Genomic DNA, 12,160 nt, shown 5'->3' with positions numbered 1-12,160 from the left:
ACTTTTCTCAGGATCCTTTTTTTTTTTTTTAGGATTCTTTTAAAATAGATTTGCTATGTTAATATTATAAAAATAGTATGTGATTTTTGTCACTAGTTTAGACTAGTATAAAGGAGCAAATTAGCATTAACAAGTAACCCACTAACCAAGATATGCTAATTTTACTATCTTTAGACATGTATATAATATATATTTATATGTATATATATTCCATTATATCTACCTGTATGTATGTACCAGTATTTATATATTAATGAACATTTGCTATTTGGATTGTCTTCAATGTCTACACGACATTTCAGTGAAAATTCTTGAATATCCATCTATGAATACTTGTCTAATTTTCTAGAAATGGAATTGCTGTTCATAAGAATGTACTTTTTAAAGGGTTTTAGTACATATTGACAAATGACCCTCAAGAGAACTGAACCAATTTATACTCTCACCAACAGAACATAAGATGCACCTTTCCCACGCCTCTGCCCACAGTGAGAATTAGCAAAATTTATTCTTTAACAAGCTGATAGGGGAAAACAATAACTTGGTTTTTCACTTTTCTTTCACTATTTGTGAAGGTGAACGCCTTTTTAGCGGTTTATCAGTGAGATGATCATATAACTTACTGTGCAGTTTAGAGTGTTTTGAGTGGAAAGGGGTGCTAACCAGAAGGGAAGCAAATGAAACTCATGTCACACTACTTACTGGCCATTGCATTTCTTAGTTTGAGAATCGCTTGCTTATAACTTTTGCTTATTTTTCTATTATGCTGTCTGTTCTTAATGATTACCTGAAGATCATGTTACAATAATAACATTAACGCTTTGCAATTTATGTTAAATATATTTTCCTGGTACGTTGTTTATTTTTAATTATAAATTCAATAATATATGAACATTGTTTTAGTTTGTTTCACATTTCTTTTTAATTGAAGTATGGTTTTTTCAGTTTTACAGTTGTAGATTCACATGCAATTCTAAGAAGTAATATAGAGAAATACCCTTTACCCTTTACCCAGGTTTTCAGGTTTTACAGTTGTAGATTCACATGCAATTCTAAGAAGTAATATAGAGAAATACCCTTTACCCTTTACCCAGTTTCCTCCAATCATAGTACAATATCACAACCAGGACATTTGGCATCGAGACAGTCAAGATACAGAACATTTCCATTATCACAAGGATCCCTCATGTTGCCCTTTTATAGCTGCATCCCTCCCACCCTCCCCATAATCCCTTGCAACTGCTAATCTATTCTACATTTCTGTAATTTTGTCGTTTCAAAAGTATTACATAAGTGGAATCACACAGTATATAATCTTTGGGGACTGGCTTTTTTCATTCAGCATAATTTTCTGGTGATTCGTCCAGATTCTTGTGTGTATCGATAGATTGTTCTCTCTTATTGCTGCTGGTGTTCCCAGGTATGGATGCATCACCGCTTGTTTAATCATTCACCCATTTAAGTACACCTGGGTTGCTTCCTATTTTGGGCTGTCACAAATAAAGCTGCGATAAATATTCATGTACCGCTTTTTGCGTAAACATAAGTCTTCATCGCTCTAGGATAAATTCCTAGAGATGCAATTCGTGCATCATTTGATGGTTGCGTGTTTAGTTTTTTAAGAAATTGACAAACCGTTTTCCATGGCTGTACCATTTTACATTTCCACAGCAATGTATGAGTCATCCAGTTTCTCTACATTCTTGCCGCCATTTGGTGTTGTCACTATTTTTTATTTTAGCCATTCTCATAGGTGAGTAGAAATAGCTCATCACAGTTATAATTTTCATTTTCCATATGACTAATGATGCTGAAACTTTTTTCATGTGCCTATTGATATTTGTATATTCTCCATGGTGAAATGTCTCTGCATATGTTTTGCCCATTTTCTAACTGGATTGTTTGTTTTGTTCATTTTTGGGTTTTGAGCATTCTTTGTATATACTAGCTATTAGTCCTTTGTCAGATATGAGGTTTGTAAATATTTTCTCCCAATATGTACCTTGCCTTTTCTTCCTCTTGAGTCTTTCACAGATCAAATTTTTAAAATTTCTAATTTATCAATTTTTCCTTTTATACATTGTACTTTTATTGTCAAGTCTAATAACTCTTTGCCCTAGATCCTGAAAATATTCTATTGTTTTTTCTAGCAGTTTTTTTTTAAGTTTCACTTAATATACAATTGAATTTTTAAATTCATTTTTATTTTTGGCTGTGTTGGGTCTTCGTTTCTGTGCTAGGGCTTTCTCTAGTTGTGGCAAGCGGGGGCCACTCTTCATCGCGGTGCGCGGGCCTCTCACTGTCGCGGCCTCTCTTGTTGCGGAGCACAGGCTCCAGACACGCAGGCTCAGTAGTTGTGGCTCACGGGCCTAGTTGCTCCGCAGCATGTGGGATCCTCCCAGACCAGGGCTCGAACCCGTGTCCCCTGCATTAGCAGGCAGATTCTCAACCACTGCGCCACCAGGGAAGCCCCTCTAGCAGTTTTATAGTTATGCATTTTAGATGTTCATGATCCATTTTGAGTTAATTTTGTATGAAATGTGAGACTTAGGTTGAGTTTCATGTATTTGCCTATAGGTGTCCAATTACTCCAGAACCACAATCCTTCCTTTTTCTTTTATTTTCTTTCCTTTTTTTGGGGGGGGGGGCACTTTTTGTCAAAAACCAGTAGTGCATATTTGTGTGAGTCTATTTCTAGGCTCTCTGTTGTGTTCTATTGATCCATGTGTCTGTTCCCCCACCAATATCACACAATCTTGATTTCTATAGCTATATATCATCTTGAAATCCAGTAGACTGATTTCTTTCATTTCATTCTTATTTTTCAAAATTGTTTTAGCTATTCTAAATTCTTTTCCTTTCTGTATAATTTTAGAATAATCTTGTCTATGTCTACAGAAAATCTTGCTGAGATTTTTGATAGAATTGATCTAAATCTTAGAGTGGGTCAAATGGTATTTCCCCCAAAAGATATGTCCATGCCATGATCCCTGGAATGAATCAATGTGACCTTATTTGGGAAAAGGTTCTTTGCGGATGTAATGAAGGTAAGGATCTTGAGATGAGGAGACCATCCTGGATTATCCAGGTGGGACCTAAATTTAATGACAAGTGTCTTTGTAAGAGACACACAGAGGAGATAGATAGAAAAGGAGGATGCAGTGTAATCACAGAGAAAGAGATTGGAGTGGCTACAAGTCGAAGAATGCCAACTACCACAAGACTCTCGAAGAGGCAAAAAAACAGATCTTCCCTAAGGCCTCCAGAAGGAGAGCTGCCCTGCCAGCACCTTTCTTTCTAACTTCTGGCCTTCAGAAATGTGAGAGAATACATTTCTGTTTTTTAAATCACAAAGTTTGTGGTAATTTTTTGCTGCAGACACAGGAAACCGATAGAAAGCTGTATATCAAAGTATGTCACAAAATTCTGGATCTTATTTAAACCTTCTGTTTTTAAGTGGCTTTTTCTGATACTGCTGTGGCAGGAGGTTGGGGTAGGGGAGAGAATGGACCACTCGTGTAACTGCCGGGAGGAGGACAAATCCAGGTTGCTGATGAATGGAAATAATCAGTAAACAATCTATCATAGGAATAGAAAAGTTTTATTCAAGCCGAATTGAGGACTATAGCCCAGGAAACACAGATTCAAGAAGCACTCGAATTGTGTTTCACTGTATTACAAAATGCGGGAGGCTTATGTAGGCAAAATCTGCAAGGTTACAGTTAGTTACATGAGTTGTTTATCAAGGATTGTAATTGGAACTGCAAGAAGTAAGGGTGCTGTTAAACAGTAAGAATTGGTTGGGGTCCGAAATGGTTGCATAGTTACAAAGGGAGACCTAGAGACCATGAGATTGCAGCTGGCAGCTGCTAGCAGATATTGTTTTGAGAACAATATCTCAAGGTGGTGTCCTTGAGTTTGATATAGTTGGAAAATTCAAGTTCTCAATGATGCAGGAACATGTCTGAAACAGCATCCACAATGGCCACCCGGCTCCATTTTGAATGCTCAAACCACAGTTACCCCATTTTGATTTTTTTTTTTTTTTTTTTTTTTTTGCGGTACGCAGGCCTCTCACTGTTGCGGCCTGTCCCGTTGCGGAGCACAGTCTCCGGACGCGCAGGCTCAGCGGCCATGGCTCACGGGCCCAGCCGCTCTGCGGCATGTGGGATCTTCCTGGACCGGGGCACGAACCCGTGTCCCCTGCATCGGCAGGCGGACTCTCAACCACTGCGCCACCAGGGAAGCCCACCCCATTTTGATTTTTAATACATTCTTTTCTTTAATGGTTAAAGCAACTGTACAATGCATGTTTGACAGGAGAAAAGACAGGCTGTTCTGGCTAGCATATAAGCCAGAACAACTCCTCATACCTCAATATGTGAACATTTCTTTCATCACTGGCTTCTTCAGCTCCAAATCTTGGCTGTATGAGGTAAAAAGGGAACTCAGGGAACTCATGACCATATCATTTCTCAGGTCCCCAGGTGCCTAGCTGGTCTGTCTTCTCTCTATCTTTCAGTAACATCTAATGTTTGTTTTAAATATAATGTCCAGGGATTTTAGTTGTCCTTGGTGAAGAAATAGGGAAAAGTACATCTACTCCATCTTGCTGGAAGCAGAAGTTTGTTTTATTTTATTTTGTTTTTGTTTTTGTTTTTGCGGTACGCGGGCCTCTCACTGTTGTGGCCTCTCCCGTTGCGGAACACAGGCTCCGGACGCGTAGGCTCAGTGGCCATGGCTCACGGGCCCAGCCGCTCCGCGGCATGTGGGATCTTCCCGGACCGGGGCACGGACCCATGTCCCCTGCATCGGCAGGCGGACTCTCAACCACTGCGCCACCAGGGAAGCCCAGAAGTTTGTTTTATTTTAAATAGTAACTAACAGGACCTAAACAAAACATCTAAGCCTCTCACTCCTCATGCCTTACCCTCACTCCATTCTCCATAAATAACTAGTGGTTCTCCAAGTATCTCCCTAGTAATGATACATTTCAAAATAGAAGGCTCACACCCCCTCCCCACTTTAAATTTTAATTTCAAGTAAGTATTTTTAATACTTATAGAAGTAAATACTTCTATATTTACTTAGATCTCATTTAAAATATTCAAAAGGCATTTAGTGAAAAATCTCCCTCCCATCCCATTCCTCAGACACCCAGGTCTCTTCCTCCAGAAGTAACCAATGTTATCATTATTCTGAATATGCTTCCAGAGATATTTTAGTTGTATGTTATCAAATACATTATGCCTCTTGGAATCAAATGTATTATAATTCCCAATTACTGATTATTGATGTCCTTTTTCCCAGTAGGAGAATTATTCATCTCTGCCCTTTTGTGGAAGAAAAATACCTACCTACCCTAAACAGACTCAGCCATGTCCTTGCTTTAACCAATGAAATGTGAGCAGCAGTCACGTATTCCAGTTCTAAGCAGACGGTTTAATGCCCTTGTGAGCTTCCACTCCCCTTTGGCTCTTCTCTGCCATGAGAACAGATGTTCCAGGGGCTACTCATTCCTCCTGAGTCTCATCGTGAGACGTTTTGCGGTGCAGAGACTCAGCAAACCGACAGCCACTGTATTAGTTATCTACTGCTGCATAACAAATTATCCTAAATTTCAGGAGTTATACATCATTACTTCTCTAGTATTATATTGGTCACATAGACCAATTCTTGGTGCCATGTGGGAGGGGACTACACAGAGTGTGCAATCCAAGAGGCAAGGACCATCGGAAGCCATCTTGGAGACTGGCAGCCACAGCCATGAGATGCAAGCAGAACACGAACCATTGTTTTAGTTTTTAGCTGATACACTTACATGTCTTTATTTATAAACTTTTAACAGTTTTTTTCTTTTTACTTCCTATTCTAAAAGAAGAGTGAATACCTCTTCACTCTCTTTGCCTTTCTTACACTACTTCCCATTTCTTGAGTTTGGTTAGTTTTATTACTCTTTTTTAAGTTTTTCTGTTGATTATGTGTATAACTCTAAATTATGTACTTGTGTCTTATTCCACCAGCTTTCAACAGCACTGGCTTACTCCCCACTATATACGATTAAGAAATTAGTGCTTTGGGACTTCCCTGGTGGTCCAGGGTTTGAGTCCGCCTTCCAATGCAGGGGGCTCAGGTTTGATCCCTGGACGGGGAACTAAGATCCCACATGCCTCGGGGCAACTAAGCCCACACATCACAGCTACTGAGCTCGCGTGCCTCAGTGAGAGAGCCCTCGTGCTGCAACTACAGAGCCCATGTGCTCTGGAGCCCATGTGCCACAACTAGAGAGAAGTCCGCAGGCTGCAACGAAGAGCTCACGCGCTGCAACAAAAAGATCCCACATGCCTCAACGAAGATCCCACGTGTCACAACTAAGACCCAACGTGGGCAAAAAGAAAAAAAAAAAAAGAAAAAAGAAAGAAAATCAACCTTATAAAAAAAAAAAAGAAATTGGTTCTTTTACATTCTTCTAACATCACCTCCCTCCAAACTTCTGTCAGTGATATCATCATTTTTATATTTTCAAGTTTCTCTTTGCCTCCTCAGATCTTTCTCTTCAAGCTGTGTTGTTATCCTAAGAATTTACTAAGCTCCACCTCCTCAGATCACAGGACCAATGAAAGGTCCCCGTATTCATCAGGAAAGCATAAAAATGATGGGCACTGAGGAGAGCAGTGGATTTGATCCTCTAAGGCTTGACTCTGAGGTGGAGGACTGATTGGAATCTAGAGAAACCCTGGCCTAAGGTCACACGTAATTTCTTTCAGATCCTTAACCAAGGCAGGCAGCATTCTGCCTCTGGGGCTGAATTCCCAAAGCCACACAGTCCAGGGACATCAATCTTGGTGTTCATTCAAGGAGTGTCCCTGATCCAAAGAGGAGAGTTGAAGAGAGGGGAGGTGATAGAGCTTTTTGACAACGGAAGTCCTTTGTGTCCTTCAGCACTGTCCTCATGATTTTTCCTGAATCTATCCAACCTCCCAGGGTGTAGTTAATTTCTCTTCCCCAAGAGGTCAGTGTGGAGTATCCTGCTGAGTTCTGCCCTTGGTCCCTTGCGATTTGGGGGTGACAGGGGTAGGGTCTCCAAATACGATACAGGACAATCAGTTCAATTTCAATCTCAGATAAACGATGGATTTTTAAAAAATATAAGTACATTGCAAATATTGCACAGGACATCCTTATACTAAACAATTATTTACCGTTTATTTGAAATTCAAATTTAACTGAGCATTCTGCGGTCTGACTTCTAAATCTTAAGACCTTCCACGGGTGGAGCTGAGCTCCTTCTTATCAGCGGGAACAGAAGCAGAGCCAAGAGCTGCACACGGAAGCCTTGACCAAACCCACATGACCGCGAAGAACCCCAAAAGCCTGGCCATGCTAAGAGATATGTCCTATAGAGAGGCGTCCATGTGGAAGTTTCTCAGAGTCTCCCTGGATAGCTTTATCTGCTGGCCCACAAATTACCTCATCTCCACACCACTCCACACCTATTTCTCAGCCTGTATATAGCTTGCATTCAATGTATTTGTACTTGTTTATACTTTTGTACATGCTCTCTCTTCCTCTAACAGATCCAAATTTGGTATTTACTGAATGCCAGCTCTGGGACGGCACATCATGTTAGGTGCTTTCTCAGATTCCATCCCCTTATCTTCACGACAACCCCATGAGGGGAGCATCATTTGTTATTATCATTGTTCCCATTTTCCAGATGTGGAAACAGATTCATAGGGTCCAGGCCAGCTGAGAGACTCAACAAGAAGGTGTCACCTGAGGCTCCAGGACTAATAAGTGCCACGGCTAAGACTTAAACTCCTTCCTAAAGACAAACTGCTCCCTGAATGTCCCGGAGGCCTCCCCGATTTTCCAGCTTCACCCAAGTCCCCTACCACTCAATACTCCCATCAATGGTCGAGTACCATCACCCCACCCCCACTGGAACCCTGAAGAAAACAGAATCCCAGTAAAAGGAGAGAGGAGGGGACGCTCTCTCCAGCAGGGTGGTGACATAAAGCTTCTGGAATTTACTATCAGGACCATGGAGATCAATAAGTTAGTCCATAGAAACAATGTTACAAAAGGTGGACAAATCCTACGGTTGTCTGAAGAAGCAAATGGGCTGTGATTTGCCAGCCCAAGAACTTATTCAGCCTTTAGGGTATAATTTATATTGGCAAATGCAATCTGAATTCAAGCCATTGATTTAGACATGAACTTGCACACCCATGTACACCTTGGAGACTGTGCTATCTACTGGGGGTGTGTGCATGTGTGTGCCTGGGGGTGCCCTGCTCTTGCGTTCCTGTAATTTCAGTGGGGGCAGAGATCACGTCTTTGGTGACCCAGTGTTTCCCTGCGGCACTGGAGCACGGCTTTGGCCAGAGTTGAGCTTAATCTGTGCTTTTCACCAGTGGGGAAAGCATTGAAACCCTCATTTATTTGTTTGTAGCGTTAGTGCAACTCAAGAGATTTGCAATCACTTACAATCATGATTAACTACTAGCTAACTGCAACCATTATTTTTCTTAATGGCATAAACGCCTATTAGCTTTCAGTTTTCCCTGTTGAGAAAACACGGAGAAAACAGCCTCCCGATTCTCTGAAAGAGTCCAGAAAAGTGTGAAGAAAAGAAAACCATTTGGTAGTTACCAGCCCAGGGCCTAAAAATGTCAGCTGGCTTGGGTCAAGCTTCAGGACTTAGCTTCTGCTGTGAATTACAGAAATAACAGCAGTATTGTACCCCTTGGACTGAGGCAATATTCAGTTTCAATCTGGTGGTTAGGAAAGAGGAACATCTTAGTCTGAAATCCTACCCATGAAAAGACCGAAGAGACGTTCCTTCAAAACAAAATATGTATTGTTTAGGCAAGTGTTATGGCCAGATGACATTTCGATTCGAGTCCTCCCCGCTTAATGCCTTCATTTCCTAGTCTGGAGGACGAAATCAGCGCTCCCATCCCACAGGTTCAGAAGAAAGCTCCCCTTTGCAGGCTGAGATGCCATGTTCGGCTTTGGAAGGGAAACAAATCACGTTATTGTCAAGGCTTGCCCAGCTGGGACCTTCCCCACGCCTACCCCAATTCTACTCCCAATTCAAATTCCCCAGAATTTGTTCCAGGAACAAGTTAAAATTCCTGCTACTTTCAGACCTACAAACAATGCAAATCTTTTCTTTCCTTTTCTCTCTTTAAGAAAAGAAATTCTGGTTGCTGGAAGATCTGGTTGCTGGAAGATCCAGCTCCAGAGGCAAAGGCCCCGAGGAGAAATGGGAAATGGAATGATCAGTTTGTGGGACTGGAGCGTGTACATGAAGCATACGCCACTGAGCAAATGCCTAAGTGCCTTCCAGGGCACAGAGGCCCTAGGGCCCTGTGCTTGGCGCTGACACCTGTCACCACTGCTGAGTGGACACAAGGGAGTTGGTCTACTCCATAAAGGCATTAGGGTCCTACCTGTTAATCTCTTGCCTTAGGGCCTGTGCATAGGCCCCTTATCCATTATACTATCAACTCCTGCCCCTCTGAGGCAGAATAGGATTGCAGTCTGTATATTACTTACACGTGGAATCTAAAAAAATACAACGAACTAGTGAATATAACATAACAGAAGCAGACTCACAGATACTGTGTAGAGAACAAACTAGTGGTTACCAGTGGGAAAGCGGGGAGGGGAAGTATAGAGATGGGGGAGTTGGAGGTACAAACTACTGGGTATAAGACAGGTTCAAGGATGTAATGTACAATATAGGGAATATAGCCGATGTTTTGTAATAAGTGTAAATGGAAAGTAACCTTTAAAAATTGTATAAAATTTAAAAAAGATTTAAAGAATAGGATTGCAGTGGTTGTCCTGAGGAATTGGGAAAATACAAAGAATAATGTATTCCCTAAAATAGTGTTATTTAAGAGTCCATTGGATTGAGGGGAGGGTGGGGAGGGGAAATGTTCTGGCACCTTTCGTTACTTTTGTTTTGAATGTGTGTGTGTGTGTTTAAGTGTGGAGGTTGAAGAGGAAGAGACTGTTTTTTCCTTTCTGGAGTTTTTTATTATTAAAATTTTTCTTGTGAAAGTACCATTGGCTGGAACATTCTTTCTAGAAACCTCTAAAATAAAATACGAGTCAGTACAGGGTAAGAGAGACTTTTTAAAAAGCAATACCTTTGGAGGCCGAAATAAGGCCTTCAGGCTTGCTCAGACTTGGTGTGTGTGATTTGAGGCAAGTGAGTTCTCATCTCTGAGACTTTCTTTCCGACCCACCTCTGGAAAATGGGTATTTTGTAATAAAGCCAATTTGACTGCATGGTTGTGAGCATAAAATAAAATAGAATATATACAGTGCACAGCACAGTTTTACATACCAGTTACTGTCATCTGTGCTTTACCTAAAAGATGCATTTATTCCTCACTACTACCCTGAGAGGCAGATCCTAAAATAGTCCCCACCATATGGAGAAGTGAGGCTTAGAAGGGCTCCGCTGGTCAAGTGGCAGAGACAGGATTTGAGCCCCGCCCAGCTCTTATCCGCTGCCCCCTGTGCAGAGGCTGCAAGCTGAGTCCCAGGAGCCAGATCTAGCCTATGGGTGCGTTTAGTTTGGCTTATAGTATTTATAGAAGAATAGTTAGCTTAGTTGTCCACACTTAAAAATTGGGAGGTTTCACCATTCTGGATCCCCAGGTTCTCTTTCAAAATCTGCATCTCTGGCCATTCTGCCCCTGTGTTCCCACATAACCATGTACGGTGCTGGCTGTCACTGGGGATGGTTCTGAGCTCTCGATGGTCCCCACCACAACTCATCCTCACACATTCTGGCACCTGGAAGCATCTGAGGGTGTGTCCTCTTCCCCTGCCACCTTTTCTGTCCATCACCCTCACTATAGCCGTCGAGTTGCTAGGCTACAGCCTGACAGCTGTATGTGGTTCCTTTGTGGAGTAAGTGCCCCTGTTCACTCTGGTCTCCGTTGAGCTCTAGCCATTCCCGCCTACTGCAGCTCCCAGGACAATGTCAATGACACATGAGTGTTCCAGATTCCTCCAGGGCTCCCCGACGCCTCTCCCTGCTCTAAGTCTGGAAAGACCCTGCAGCATCCCTGCCTCTGAGCACACATCACCTCCTGGATTTGCCTTTTTCTTCCCTTAGCACTGCCATGAAACCACCCTAGCCCACGGTCTCTTCACCTCTGCCTTCCTGGGTTATTGCAGTAGTCCCTTACCTTGTGCCCCTGACTACCCTCCTACCCATTTGGCTCATTTCACAAAACAACGTCGTATCCATTTTCAGCACATCTTTCTATTGTGATCAGGGTCGGCTTCATGCAATTAACTACACAGGAGCCCACACTTGGTTTAATGCTCTTCTGTGGCTGTCTTGAAATTCTTCATGATTCTTGAATCAGAGGCCTGCATTTTCGTTTTGCACTGGGGCCCACAAATTATGTAGATAGTCCTATTCATGTTTCAATTTCAGGAAGCTTTAGTGACTCCTAACCTTAGCAGTATTTGCCAGCCTTTTTTAATCCATGGTACACAAAGAACGTACTAATATATGGATGCTGTAGTGGGCTGCTCTGAAGCCCCAGGTCCCAACCAGCCCTTCTGGGGAGAACAGACGTCATGGCAAACTGTAATCCTTTCTCAGCACACAAAGATGCTGAGTTCACCTGCTGGGAAAATTCAGTCCTGCGGGAGAAGTTTCTAGTAGTTTGCCTTAGTGCTCACCCGGCTTTATTTTCGGAACCCCAGCCTGCGATTAGGTCAATCGCTACTGCCTTCATGAGACTTTGCAAGTCAGGAAGGCAAACAAGTATTGATAAAAAGGCCACTTTGAAGCACTGTGATAAGAGGTCTCATGGAAGAAGGCGGGGGATGCCTTGGTTTCCTGCGGCTGCTGAAACAAATTGACACAAACTTGGTGGCCTAGCAACAGAAGTTTCTTTTCTCACAGTTCTGGAGGCTAGAAGTCTGAAATCATGGTGTCCGCAGAGCCGTGCTTCCTCTGAAGGCTCCGGGGGAGAATCCTGTCTTGCCTCTTCCAGCTTCTAGCGGCTCTAGGTGTTCCTCGGCTTGCGGCTGCGTCACTCCAACCTTTGTCTCCTTCCTCACATGGCCTTTTCCTCTTTTCTCTGTGTCTCTTATAAAGACATGTGTCATTGTATTT

General features: G+C 42.3%; 1 long non-coding RNA gene across 1 annotated transcript in view; it reads left to right on the top strand.

Moving 5' to 3' along the window:
- Nucleotides 1–7,841, top strand: part of LOC307176890 — a 58,004-nt gene extending 50,163 nt beyond the window's left edge. Inside the window, exon 4 of the long non-coding RNA XR_013824933.1 lies at nucleotides 7,718–7,841. This is a non-coding gene — a long non-coding RNA (uncharacterized lncRNA). The remainder of the gene's footprint in view (nucleotides 1–7,717) is intronic.
- The last annotated feature ends 4,319 nt before the right edge of the window (nucleotides 7,842–12,160 follow it).

Source organism: Stenella coeruleoalba (genome assembly GCF_951394435.1).
Source record: "Stenella coeruleoalba genome assembly, chromosome: 18".
NCBI lineage: Eukaryota > Metazoa > Chordata > Mammalia > Artiodactyla > Delphinidae > Stenella > Stenella coeruleoalba.
The sequence above is the reverse complement of the archived record's forward strand: the minus strand, read 5'-3'. Positions and strand labels throughout refer to the sequence as shown.